Below are 13,049 nucleotides of genomic sequence, written 5' to 3'. Positions count from 1 at the left end.
ATTAAACTCCCTAAAGCTGAATATGATTTATCTTCAAACAGCAGAATGGAAAGGAATAGAGCAGAAATCTACAAATATATATAAATTCATAACTAGCTTCTACTGAACTCCTGCCCTCGTCAACTCATTTAAAACACAATTTTCCAAATGCCACTGCTTTCTGTGATTCTAGGGAGGGGAAGAGAGTGCTTTTATTTCATTAGATTTATGTCAATTCCATTCTGAGTTTCCAGCAATAGGGACTCCTGGAAAAATATGTCAAGCTTCCTTTCGGAGCTGGGCTGCTGTTAACTCTGGTACCACAAAGCACCAAGAGTAAATAAAATGACTCATGTTGTGCTCTAGACCCAAGGGAGCCTGTGAGATAGGACGAGAAATCAGTTGAATTGCCCAGACCCTACTTTCAATGGCATGCTGCTCTTTTCTCTATAGTCAGAGCTACAGCCATGGCCAAATTGCACACTTGGAGCCAAATTCTCCCCTCAGCTCTGTGTGGGCAACTTCATCCAAAGTCAGTATGTATGAAGTGCAGACATAAAAGTGATGTTTGGCAATAGCACTATTTAGTTCTCTTATCAGCCACATACTTACTATTTAGTAAGTGCCTTTCTACGAATTTCTGTACAAATGTGAGCCTGTTTGCTATTATCAGATGGTAGTACTTGCTGTAGGATTTCCTCACTTTTTAAAGCTTTTTGTGTTTTGCCAGTCAGAAGCACATTTTGCAAGTCCCTGGCAAACGCAAATGTACCCTCACTTCTTGGCTTACACACTTGCAGAAGCCAGATGAAAGAAATGGCTCCCAGAGAAAGCTCTGGATTTCATTTGAATTGTCGATGAAGTAATCTGTGCCTCTGCAGTCAGGTTTTTAAGGGATTGTGTTTCTTTAACTGATGAAGTCAAGTACAGAAGAGGGTAAGTGAAGAAAAGAGCTGACGGTTTACATTATTTGAGTAGAATTTTCTGATCCCTTCTTCTGCTTTCTTCCCACAGGCTGAGTGGGTGCTTTCTATACCCTGTGTGAAGTAGCATATATCAAGTTCATGTAGGGTTAAAAGTTACCAGGTACATACGTCTCCAACATCCAGTGTGGGCTCCCAGAGGCAGGGCCAATACAGTGTTTATCACTCAATTTCTGGCATATAGCAAGGGGTCTAGCAGTTCAGGTCAAGAAACACTTGTTATCTACCTATTCTGTATGGAGTACTGCAACTCCTTAATGGAGAACATGAGGTTGCATACTTTTTCTCTTGGCAAACATAGACTCTGGTCAGAACACAGACGCATAAGCATAATATTTGTATACAATGTGATTGGCGGTTACATACAGCTATGCCCAGGGTGCTAAAGGGAACACAGCAAGATGGGTTTGTAACCCCTGGTGGTGCAGTCAGGAAGACTATTGTGAGAAGACTGTCAGAACTAAGACCTGAAAAAGAAATAGGCATTAAGTCAAGAGTTAGTGAAGAGGGGAGTGGGTTCCAGGCAGGGGCAGCGGCATAAGCTAAGGTAGAAGGGCATGGAACAGCAGAAATGAGCAGGAACTTCCAAGCAGTTTACCCTGCAAATTTCAAGGGCTAGGCTGGGACCAGCAGGACATCAGGGCTTGAGAGGTAGGCAGTGTCCAGGCAAATAAGCACTTAAGAAAAACAAAAAACTTACATCTTATGAAAAAGATGAACATTGAAAGAGTTTAATCCTAAGGGAAACAGACTCATATCTATGTTTTTAATAGTTTGAACTGGGAACATATAAAAGGGAGTAACTTTTATTTGTGCAAGACTGAAAACAGGGAACCCAACTGAGAAGCAATTTTAATAATCTTGATGAGAGACCATGGGAGCCTCTATTAGGGTAGTGTTAATTAGGACTGAGAGTAAGGTGATGCAAGAAATGCCACATCAAGAACAGGCAGAATGGGAGCGACATTGTCCTTGGTTAGACATGGGAAGTGAGTGGCTTGAAGTACTCCCTGGGCCTTGGGATATGTGAGTCTGAAACTCAGTGAAGAGTCAGAGATTAAGATTAAACCTCATGACTCAAACTTATAGGAGTAGAAACAATCCTTGGGAGTAGATGAAATTTTCCATGGATAACTCATTGAAAGAGAGAAGCAGTAGTCGAGAATCTCTGGGAACAGACACCACTTAGCGGGTGAGCTGGGAAGCAGGCACCTCTGCAAATGATGAGAATACATTTCAGAGACACACGTGAGACAGGATGAGAGTTCCCGGAGGCTCAGTAGCAAAGATTTTCACAGAAAAGGCAGAAAAGAGTGTTAATGCCACATTGCGGTAGAGTGAAGCCAATGTAGAGTAGTATCTAATCTTTTTGGTAGTAAGCAAGCCTTCAAAAACGCTTCTAGTAGCAAAGACACTCATACTGAGTGTTTGCTAAATATATAAATGAATGAATGAAGGAGACTAACTTTCCTCTGACCCTGTCACCTTAGGATGTGAAGAGTGAGGCTTTATTTGTTGGACAAAGGTTGAGTTTCAAAGGAACACAAACCTCTACACTTACAAGTCCTTATTTAGTACTGGTGACACAAAACAAGCCATTCCAATGTGAGCTTTTTCGTACTGACTTCTCCACATCTCTTTGCTGTTCACTATCAGCAATGACAGATGGGGTAAGCGCTGAGGTGCACATGCACAAGTAGGACCCATTGCTCAGTTCGGCTGCTATAATAAAAGATCATAGATGGGGTGGCTTAAAAACAACAGACATCTGTTTCTCACAGTTCTTGCGGGTGGAAGTCCCAGCTCAGGGAGGCGGCATGGCTGGGTTCTGGTGAGGGCCCTCTTCCAGGCTGCAGATGGCTGCCTCCTCATATCCTCACAGAGCAGAAAGAGAGTTAGAGAGCTCTCTGGAGTCTGCTTATTAAGAGCACCAATCCTATTCATGAGAACCTCATCCTCATGACCTAATCACTTCCCAAAGGCCCCACCTCCAAATGTCACATTGGGAATCAGACATCAACGTATGACTCTAGGCTGAGGGGTGAACACAAATATTCAATCCATAACATCAACTTCCACATTTACATGTATATTTGAGGTAACAGGTAGCTAACAAGAATACTGATGAACATTGGAAACATCAAGACGTATTACTAAACCTCTACAAGGTCAGAGTTTTAATACCAGTTCCTTCACTGTGCTCAGTGCCTACGGCTGAGTCCATTACGCCTCTGGGTCTTAATTCTCTTATCTTATAATTGAAATAATAGACTAATGGACTTCAAAATTTTATTCCACTAAAATTCTTATAGTCTTCTACTGCATTCACTTAATCAGTGCTCAAGAAATATCTCAGTCCCCAACTCATCTTTCTGTGACTAAAAATTTTATTCTTTCACAGGCAGAACTGTGTGCTGTGTGTTCCCAAAACAAGCTGAGACTTATTTTGCTTTCTGCAGTTGCTCTTCGTTTCTACTTTCCCTGTTGTGTTTGTGCATTTGCCTTCCCTTTATGTTCCTGCCTTTCCATGCGTAAGTCTAAGGAGCACTGTCCCTGCTGACGTGCACACCCGCGCAGATTTATGGAATGGAACTGGCATCACTCCTCCATGTTTTCACTCACTGCAGGGGTGAGGCACACTGCCAGTTCTGCTACTTCCAGTGTTAGAAGAGTGACAGGAAAGCAAGATGAAAAAACAGAAAAAAAAATCAGAAGGGGTTCTGATTACAAGTGTGGCTTTCAGCACAGTGAGAGGAGAAACACAAATAAATGACCTGAGTGATTTCACTGTTAACATACACATCGCATTCACATATTCCCAGATTCTTACATCTACTAATATCTTGCCTGGTGTACTCAGATGATGCCCCATCTGGCCAGAGATTGTAATGTTTTCCTTAATCATGCGTGTTATGTACAGCCTAAACTATCAAAGTTCCATCGCTGATGCTAACAATGAAAAGAAATGGTATTGGTACACAACAGTGACTCACTTTTAGTATGGAAGTTACTAAAGACTGGAATCCTGTTTAGGTCATATACTGTTCTCAGAGCTCAACAGGCCATAGCTAAAAGTCAAAACCAGTGATCCCATCTTCCTTCACTGAGAGCATACATTTAAATGCTTAATGGTAGCTTAAATTCCCCGTGTATCAAAGGGTGGGTGCTTTGGAACCTCTCTGCAACAGTATTTAAAAAGATTGAACTGCAGAAAGTGAACAATGTTTTGATAATCAGAAATCAAAGCATATTAGCTGATATCCAGGAGCCCCCAAAACAACTGTTCACCAGTTGATATTCTTGAATTAAAGGAACTCTCCATTAGGTGCTGTCTTAGTTCCTGCTGCTGTAACAAAATGCTCTAGAATGAGTAAGAAAAAAAAAAACACAGAAATTTATTTCTGACAGTTCTGGAGGTGGGAAGTCCCAGATTGAGGCACCAGCATTTGATGTTTCACAAGGACCTTCTTGCTGCATCCTCATTTAGTGGAAACAAGCACAGAAGGGGCAAAAGGGATGAGTGCCGCATCCTCACAGGGCAGAAGAGATGGAAGGGGCAAAGTCACTCCCCTAAGCCCTTTTATAAGGCATTTATCTCACCCATGAGGGTGGCGCTCTCATGGCCTGATTGCCTCCTAAAGGCTTCTCCTCTTAATATTGAAGCATTGACCACTAAGTTTCAACATGAATTTGGGATGAGACACCACCATTCAAACCAGAGCAAGTCCAATCAATGGAACAGCCCAAACACCCTTGCAGATTTCCAGACACATCTGCATCAGGCTTGCCAAATGGTAGCTCTTCCCACTCTGCTTTGGCACTGAGTCTCTTATTTCCATTTCAAGGCAGTTTTCACAAACCTCACAATACTGATTCTGACAACCTCTCATTACTGAAAGTGTTTAAGGAATATGTGACATCCCTACCAAAGCGAATTGAAATTAATTGGGATTTTGAGAATTTTGCAATATTATTTGGAGAAAACCTTGAGTTGATGTTTAAGAAATATGACATACAGCCATAATGTACTGAGGTGAATTGCACTTTGGGAATTTTGCAACATGTCTGGGATATCAGTAGATAACTGTGAGATGATACAGACTGGGGCTGAGAATCAGTCCTTAATGATAATAGAATCTTCATATAGAATGACTGGTCATAAGGATTGGTACAGAGAACAAACAAACAAAAAAATGAGTAGCTATTTATTTTTCCACACAAAGTACATTGTTTATTGTTAAAAATTTCTTGTTTACCTGATTAAATTTGAAAACTATTGGACAAAGTCAGTGTCTTCTGTTAACAATCTTTTGAGAACAAAATTTATACCGTTTATAGCCGGCATTTCACGATAAAAAATTTATAATTCCTATGCCCTTTGATCTAAACAGTGCCATAGGCTGCTAAATATTTATTTTTAGAAACAGAAGAGAACTGACAGACAATATCAAGGCACAAAGGGGAGGAAGGGTGCATAAACTATGCCAGAATAAAACCACTCTGAAAGGCTGAGAAGTTCTTGGGAAAAGATGAGCTGTTCTGTGTATGCCAACCCTGTGCTTGAAACCAAGGCGCCTCCCTGAAATAATCACCAGTACCTTTTCAACTCATTTGACTACTGTCTAGTTCTGAAGACCTTTATTTCCTCATAAGAAATGAGCAACAATGTCTCATATGCATTTGTTCTTATACATTGAGCATGTTTCTGTCTTTATTTAACATCTGAGTACTGAAACCCATTGATTTCTGATTATAATAAGCTGTACTTCTAAAAAATGTAAGACTCAAAATAATTTTTACTTACATCCTTATACCAACAGACTCTACACAAAAAGACAACAGAGAAAGGAATTCCCGGCCGGGCGCGGTGGCTCAAGCCTGTAATCCCAGCACTTTGGGAGGCCGAGACGGGCGGATCACAAGGTCAGGAGATCGAGACCATCCTGGCTAACCCGGTGAAACCCCGTCTCTACTAAAAAATACAAAAAACTAGCCGGGCGAGGTGGCGGGCGCCTGTAGTCCCAGCTACTCGGGAGGCTGAGGCAGGAGAATGGCGTGAACCCGGGAGGCGGAGCTTGCAGTGAGCTGAGATCCGGCCACTGCACTCCAGCCTGGGGGACAGAGCAAGACTCCGTCTCAAAAAAAAAAAAAAAAAAAAAAAAAAAAAAAGAAAGGAATTCCCATTTTTGAAAGTGAATTTTCCCAATAATTTCCCATCAAAACCTTCCAAAAGATAAAATGTAATAATTTAAAAGAGATATGTTTTAAAAGCAATCTCTAAACTGATGAGAAAATAAGCAATCCAAAATGAATTGAAACCCCCAAATAAAGTGAAAGCCAAACTCCAGAAAGACAAGCCAGAATCAAAGCCTCAGATGTTCCAAGAATATCAGGCAAATCCTGTGACCCTGACTCTCTATTTGGGTGGCTTGTCAGGGTATAGGAGGAAGAGATAAGAGCCAGGGTCTGCTCAAAGTGAGGAACTTAACAGAACCCTATAGAAAGCTGAGACCCCAAAGTGGAAGAGTAAATGATAAACACCTGGAGGAAAGGCGTGTGCGGGCACTTGCCATTAGTATAAAGAGAAAGTAAATCAGAACTAGTAGTTATGCTAATCACTGTGGGGAATAAGGAATTTGTGACCCACATTCATACTTTTTGTAGGAATTGGAAAATCCCAAGCATAGCAAATAATTAAATGTGTATCCAGTGGTCCTGGGAAATACTCTCTCGAGGAACTCAACATCAAGCCATAGATCAAATGGTTCTCAAGGTCATTCTAATAAAAACAAGAAAATTACAATTTAAAAACCACAACACACAGAAACAGCACAACAAGAATGAGAGACGTCAGAATGGCTTACAAATACTTCATATGTTAAGTACATAGGACTCATAATATAAAAGAATTATGTTTCACACGCTCCAAGAAAGTCTTGAAAATACGAAAAAAAATAATGTTGTAACAAACTAGGTTTTAAAATAATATGTGAATGTATTAAATGTTTTTAAATAACATTTAAAATTCAGTAGGATAAATTAACAGTAAATTCAACATAGCTGAAGAATTAATGAACCTGAAGTAATCAACTCAGAAAAAAACATTGAAAATAGAAAAGAGTGAAAAAGATATAGAGAAGCTAGACTGAGAAAGTTTGAAGTCCTCCACATGATATTTCAAGGGGAGCTAATGAATAAAATTGGTAGAAAATTAGCCATTACTTTTAGCAAATGTTAATAAATTGCTGAAAAACACTTTTGAACAATTTTGAAAGACAATAGATCTCAGATACAAAAAGCTCAATGACTTCCAAGGTAACTAAATAAAAAGAAATTCATACCTAGAAATATTGATAATGAAAGTATATAACATTGAAAATAAAGAACAGATATTTAAAGGAAGCAGAGAATAAAATAAGTATCACTTGCAAAAGAACAATTACACTGATGACTGATTTCTCAACACAATAGAGGCCGGAAGGCAGTGTGCAATGCACTGAGAGAACGCATCCATGACCGTGACCCTAGGATCCCATGCCCACAATACTAATGTTCAAGAACCAAGGCAAAATAAAGACATTATCAGAAAAGCAAACCTATGAGTGTTCATTACATACAGACTCTCCCCACATGAAATTCTAAAGGATATGCTTCTGGAGGAAAGAAATTTAGTCAAGATGAAAGGCCTGAAATGTAAGATTGGATTCTGAGCAAAGATATTGGCACATATGTGATAAATACAAAGAAATGCTGATGTATAAGACAGTTTAATTTCTGAGGATTATAAAAAGATGAAACATAATATGTGGAAAATAATAGTATACAAGTTGGGAGGGGAGTGGTTAAAATGAAAACATTCTAAGGTCTTTGTAACAGTTGGGAATGAGAGTAAGATTAGGACTAATTTTAAACTGTGCTAATTATGCGTGTTAGCATATCCACAGCAAACGCTAAAAAAAAAAGCATAGAAAATAAACTTCAAAAACAAGTACACAGATGAAATTCCAAAGGAGGCCAAAAATGAGACAAAATTTAAAAACAAAACATGACAGCAAATGAACAAGAGCCGAAGGTAAAATAAAATTCCAGTGAAATAACCTATGCAGTAACTTAAAGAGATTATTAGAGTAGACACACACACATATATACAGATTCACATTTCATTCACGTGTACGTACATATGCAAATATACACATATATCTTAAACAACACACACACACACACACACACATTCTGAACATATAAGGACGTAAAAGGATAAAAAGAGTCACACCAAACAAATGCTAACCAAAATATCACAAAAAGAACAGACTCTAAGGAAGAAAAAACATGATAAAAAGTTTACTTAACCAGTTAGACATAGTGATTTTAGAATTATATAAAATGTAATAATGTGGCTTTGAATTATATGCTTTGAAAAATTACAGGTACATAGGGAGAAGTCGACAAATTTACCAACATATTGGGAACTTTAAATGCAATCTCTCAAAAATTGACAAATTGAGCAAACAAAACCAGTAAGTAGATAAAGATTTGGACAGCATCAATTCGATTTAAACAGACGAAATGATTTTAGAATATAGCCTCCTCTTTAAGAATTTATGAACTATTTATAAAAATGGTCCAGAAGAGGCCATAAAATAAGTCTCAATATATTTCAAAAGATTGGTATCATGTAGGCCATACTCCACCAACATGGAGAAGTTAAAAATAAAAAGCAAAAAAGATACCTAGAAAAAGAATTATATATTTGGAATTAAAAAAACTCACATGCTTCTGAAAAACATAGATCATAGAGGAAATCATAACGGAAAATCTTAAAATGAATTGCTGAATGATCATTAAAATACTGCATATTAAAACTTGTGGGATTAAGTTAGTAAATACTGAGAGAAATTTAAAGCTTATATGCATACATTAAAAAGATGAAAACTGTCAAATTAATCAACTAAGCATCAAACTTAAAAAGTTAGAAAAAGAAAAATGGAATAAACCCAAATAAAGCACATTAAATAAACACATTCACAAAGAGAATAAAGAATTGGAAAACAAATACACAATAGACAAAATTAAAATGTCAAAAGTTATTTCTTTGAAAACAAAATGGGCAAATAATTGATAATATTAATTTAGAAAAAGACAGAGATTATACAAATAAACAATAATTGAGATGAAAAAGAAGATATAACTTCAGATGCAGATTTAAAAGATAATAAAAGGATATTATAAACACATTTATGCTAATACACTTGAAATCATAGATGAAATGGATACATTTTTAGAACATACAACTTATCAAACCTGGCTCAAGAAAAATAAGAGAACATAAATAGCCATATTTAGTACAAGTATATCCATAGTTCAAAGTATTTTCACAAAGAAAAATTAGCAGGCCTGAATAACTTTACAGAGAGTCTTACTATTAAAATAAATATTCAAGAAATAAAAAATACTAGGCATACACAAACTACTTCAGAGAATACAAAAACACATACTCTAACATTTTTATGAGAGTAACATAACCTTAAAACAAACAGTAAAATAGAGGCAAGTATGAGATAATAAAATAATAGACTAATACAAATCATGGATATATAGAAGTCCCCAAATTCCTAAACCAAACATTTGCAAATAAAACCTATCATGGTATTAAATCATGGTATTAAAAAGATGCTCACCATAGCCAAGTTGTCTTCACTTCATGAATACAAGATTGTTAGAAAATTGATTACTCTAACTTATCATTTCAAAAGATAAAAGGAGAAAAACTTGATTGTTTACGCAGATGCACAAAAGCATTGGTTAAAATTCAACACACATTTATGATTAAACCAAACCAAAACATATATGTTAGCAAAGTTAATAGCAAGAAACACCTTTACTTTTGAGAGGGGCTTTATAAAAACATATGCAATAAATATATTTTGTAACCATTAACTTGGACGTTAGAACAGGACAAGGATGACTTGTATTACTTTTTCTTTTAAAAACATTGGATGAGAGATCCCTGCCTATAGTAAGAAAATAAAAATACAGGAACCAGAGTGGAAAAACAATACTATCCTCATTTGTAAATGATATGAGTGTATTCACAGCATACAAAACAAAGTTACTGATAAAGTCTTACAATGTATGAGATTTTAGCAAAACTGTTAGATACAAAATGAGTATTCAAAATTATCTGCATTTCCATATGCCAGTAACAGTAGGATTTGTATTTTTTTTTGAAAAAAATACTATGTAGAATAGCACCAAACAATGTTTAGTACTGAGAAATAAATTTAACCAATGATATGCAACACTTACTAATTTTAAACAGAACAGTACAGTCTACAAAAAACAAAAATTTGATAGAAATGTCAAGTTCATGAACAGAAAGACCCAATATTATGAAAATAACAGTTCATCCCAAATTTTTCTATAGACAAATAGGTTCAGAATTTTACATGGAATAGTAAATGATCAAGAACAACCAAGGTACAATTGAATAATAAAATAAAATAGAACACTTGTCCCACCATATATCAACATAATGATTATTATCGTGTTATATGAGAAGACAGTAAAATTCTTGTTTAAGTACATTTAAATAAACCAATGAAGCAAAATTGAGAGCTTTAAAACAAAACCACGCATGCGTGAAAACTAATAATTGACAGAGTTGGTTGCAAAGCTATGGAGAAAGGGTGGATTTTTCAATAAACAGTACTGGATAATTAGTTTTCCATGCTAAAAAATAAAATTAGATTGCATACCTTATCATATACAAAAATCAAATTTAGGCATATTAGACAATATAGGAGAATATTTTTATAGAACTGTTGCACAGAAATATATGTAGAAAATATAGAAAAATAGCAAAATATAAAAGAAAATACTGACAAACTGGACTATGCTAAAATTAAGAATTTCTCTTTACAAAGACAAGCATAAAGAGAGCAAAAAGACTAACAGAAATCGGGGCGAGTTCTTTGCAACTCATATATGTGCCCAAAATTAGAACCCACAATATATAAAGCACTAAATATTAAATAAGAACAAAAATGGGCAAAAGTCACAAGTAAGCATTTCACAAACTAACATATACAAAAAGGCTTATAAACACAAGAAACTATGTTCAATTTTATTAGTAATTAGGAAACTTTAATTAAAATATAATAATCTAAAATGTAATTTGATCTAATACCTAAATAATAAGTGTTAATTGGCAAAATTATTAAAAATTGAGTGTTGCAAACAGTATGGAGCTATGGAAACTTTCATATAAGACTATCGGGAATGTAAATTGATAGTTGTTTTGGCAACCAACTTGTTATGCCTTGTAAAGTTGGACATGTAAATGACTTAGAGCCCAGCAAGTCTATTGCTTGATACATACTCAAAGAAACTTCTGGACACATGTGAGGTAGGAGACTGGAAGGACTTGCTTCCCAAAAACAGTTGGGAAACCAGCCCAAGTCAGCAAGTGTTGCCAAAAGCAACCTTTAGTTAGCCTTGCTGCCCATCAGCATAAGACATTCCCATGAGTGCCATGAGAGTTTACAAATGCCATGGCAACACCAGGAAGTTATTGCCCATTCTCTGGAGATTTCTGAATAAATCTCCCCTTAATTCACTTGTAATTAAAAGTGGGTATCAATGCAGGAAGCCAACAGCCTATAGGTTGCTACTCCCTGTGCACTGCCTATGGCTAGCCCTGCTCCACAAGAAGCAGTCCCTGAGCTGTGGCAGTGTCACTTCAGTAAAGCTGCTTTCTTCTACTGCCTGCTTGCTCTTGAATTCTTTCCTGAGTGAATGAAGCCATACCTCTTCCCTGCATCATATGCACCAAAATACTGGCTCAAAAATGTCTACAGACCCGCTATTTAATAAACGAAACTGAAAAAAAAATTAACAATAGAATATATCAAATATTGTGTTATATTCATTCAATGGTATATTTTATGGTTGTGTACAAGATTAATACACCAGCTACACACACCGTCATGGGTGAATCTGAAAAACAAAACTGAGCAAACAAAAGCGAGTCAGACACGAAAACCGAAAACCAAATACCACATGTCTCACTTATAAGTGGGAACTAAACATTGGGTATACATGGATACAAAGATGGAACAATACACAATGGTGACCACACGAGTGGGGAGGGAGGGATGGGAGACAGGGCTGCAAAACTAGCTATTGGGTACTATGCTTACTATCTGGGTGACCAGTCCAATCACACCCCAAACCTCAGCATTATACAATATACCCTTGTAATAAACCTGCACATGTACCCCTTGAATCCAAAATAAAAATTGAAAAAAAAAAAAAGTGAGTTAGAAAAATAAACCCTATTCTTCCATTTATATGAAGTCCAAATCTAGGAAAAACTAAAAAAAAAGTATGGTTTATGATTACATATGTATGTGGAGGAATAAAGAAACCCAAAGGTATCAATAATACAAAAATCAGAAGTGTTACCTTTGAAGGAAGTAAAAATTCTGTGGTCAGGTAGAGAGGGTTTTTAAGCTATTGGTATTGTATTATAACTTAAGCTGTAATGGCATACAGATTTTCACTTTATTATTATTTATGAAATATATATACAAATATACCTATACATGTATATATGCACACATAAACACATGTGTGTATAATACATATTTTATGTTTTGTATGTTTCCCAATAAAAAATAAAAGATTCATCAATAATACCATATCACAAAAAAGCCAACTTGTAGGTAGCATTTCATATACCAAGCAATATTTGACAAAAGGTAGATACTTAGTGGAAGCAAGATCTTTCTTAGTAAGGAATATAATTATGCAATCTTAAGTTCAGGGCTGTTTCCTATCATGGAAAAAACAGGCACTAAATAAATGCTTGTTGAATTGAACTAAAGTATGTGTAATGCAGTGGGCGAATGTGTGACATTGGCTACATTAGCCCTGCTTTCTTGGCATCAGTGTTCCATTTTCCATTTGGATTTCCATCTCTCACCCGGGCACCCTGTATACCACTGGGGAAGGTAACACCACTCTCAACCAGTGAGGTGGGCTCCGACTGGTTTAACAATCAGTTTTTCCCAATCATTTAGTTTCCCA

The 13,049-nt window shown here is 36.4% G+C and overlaps 1 protein-coding gene and 1 long non-coding RNA gene across 2 annotated transcripts in view; both read right to left on the bottom strand.

The window, feature by feature from the left end:
• Positions 1–13,049, bottom strand: part of HS6ST3 (heparan sulfate 6-O-sulfotransferase 3) — a 746,570-nt gene that overhangs the window by 202,520 nt on the left and 531,001 nt on the right. The window lies entirely within an intron of this gene.
• The window catches only part of LOC103879411, a 67,486-nt gene that overhangs the window by 49,074 nt on the left and 5,363 nt on the right, over positions 1–13,049 (bottom strand). The gene's annotated exons all lie outside the window — the stretch shown is intronic.

This window comes from Papio anubis, chromosome 15 (assembly GCF_008728515.1).
Source record: "Papio anubis isolate 15944 chromosome 15, Panubis1.0, whole genome shotgun sequence".
In the NCBI taxonomy this organism is placed as follows: domain Eukaryota; kingdom Metazoa; phylum Chordata; class Mammalia; order Primates; family Cercopithecidae; genus Papio; species Papio anubis.
This window is presented reverse-complemented; position numbering and strand designations above follow the sequence as displayed.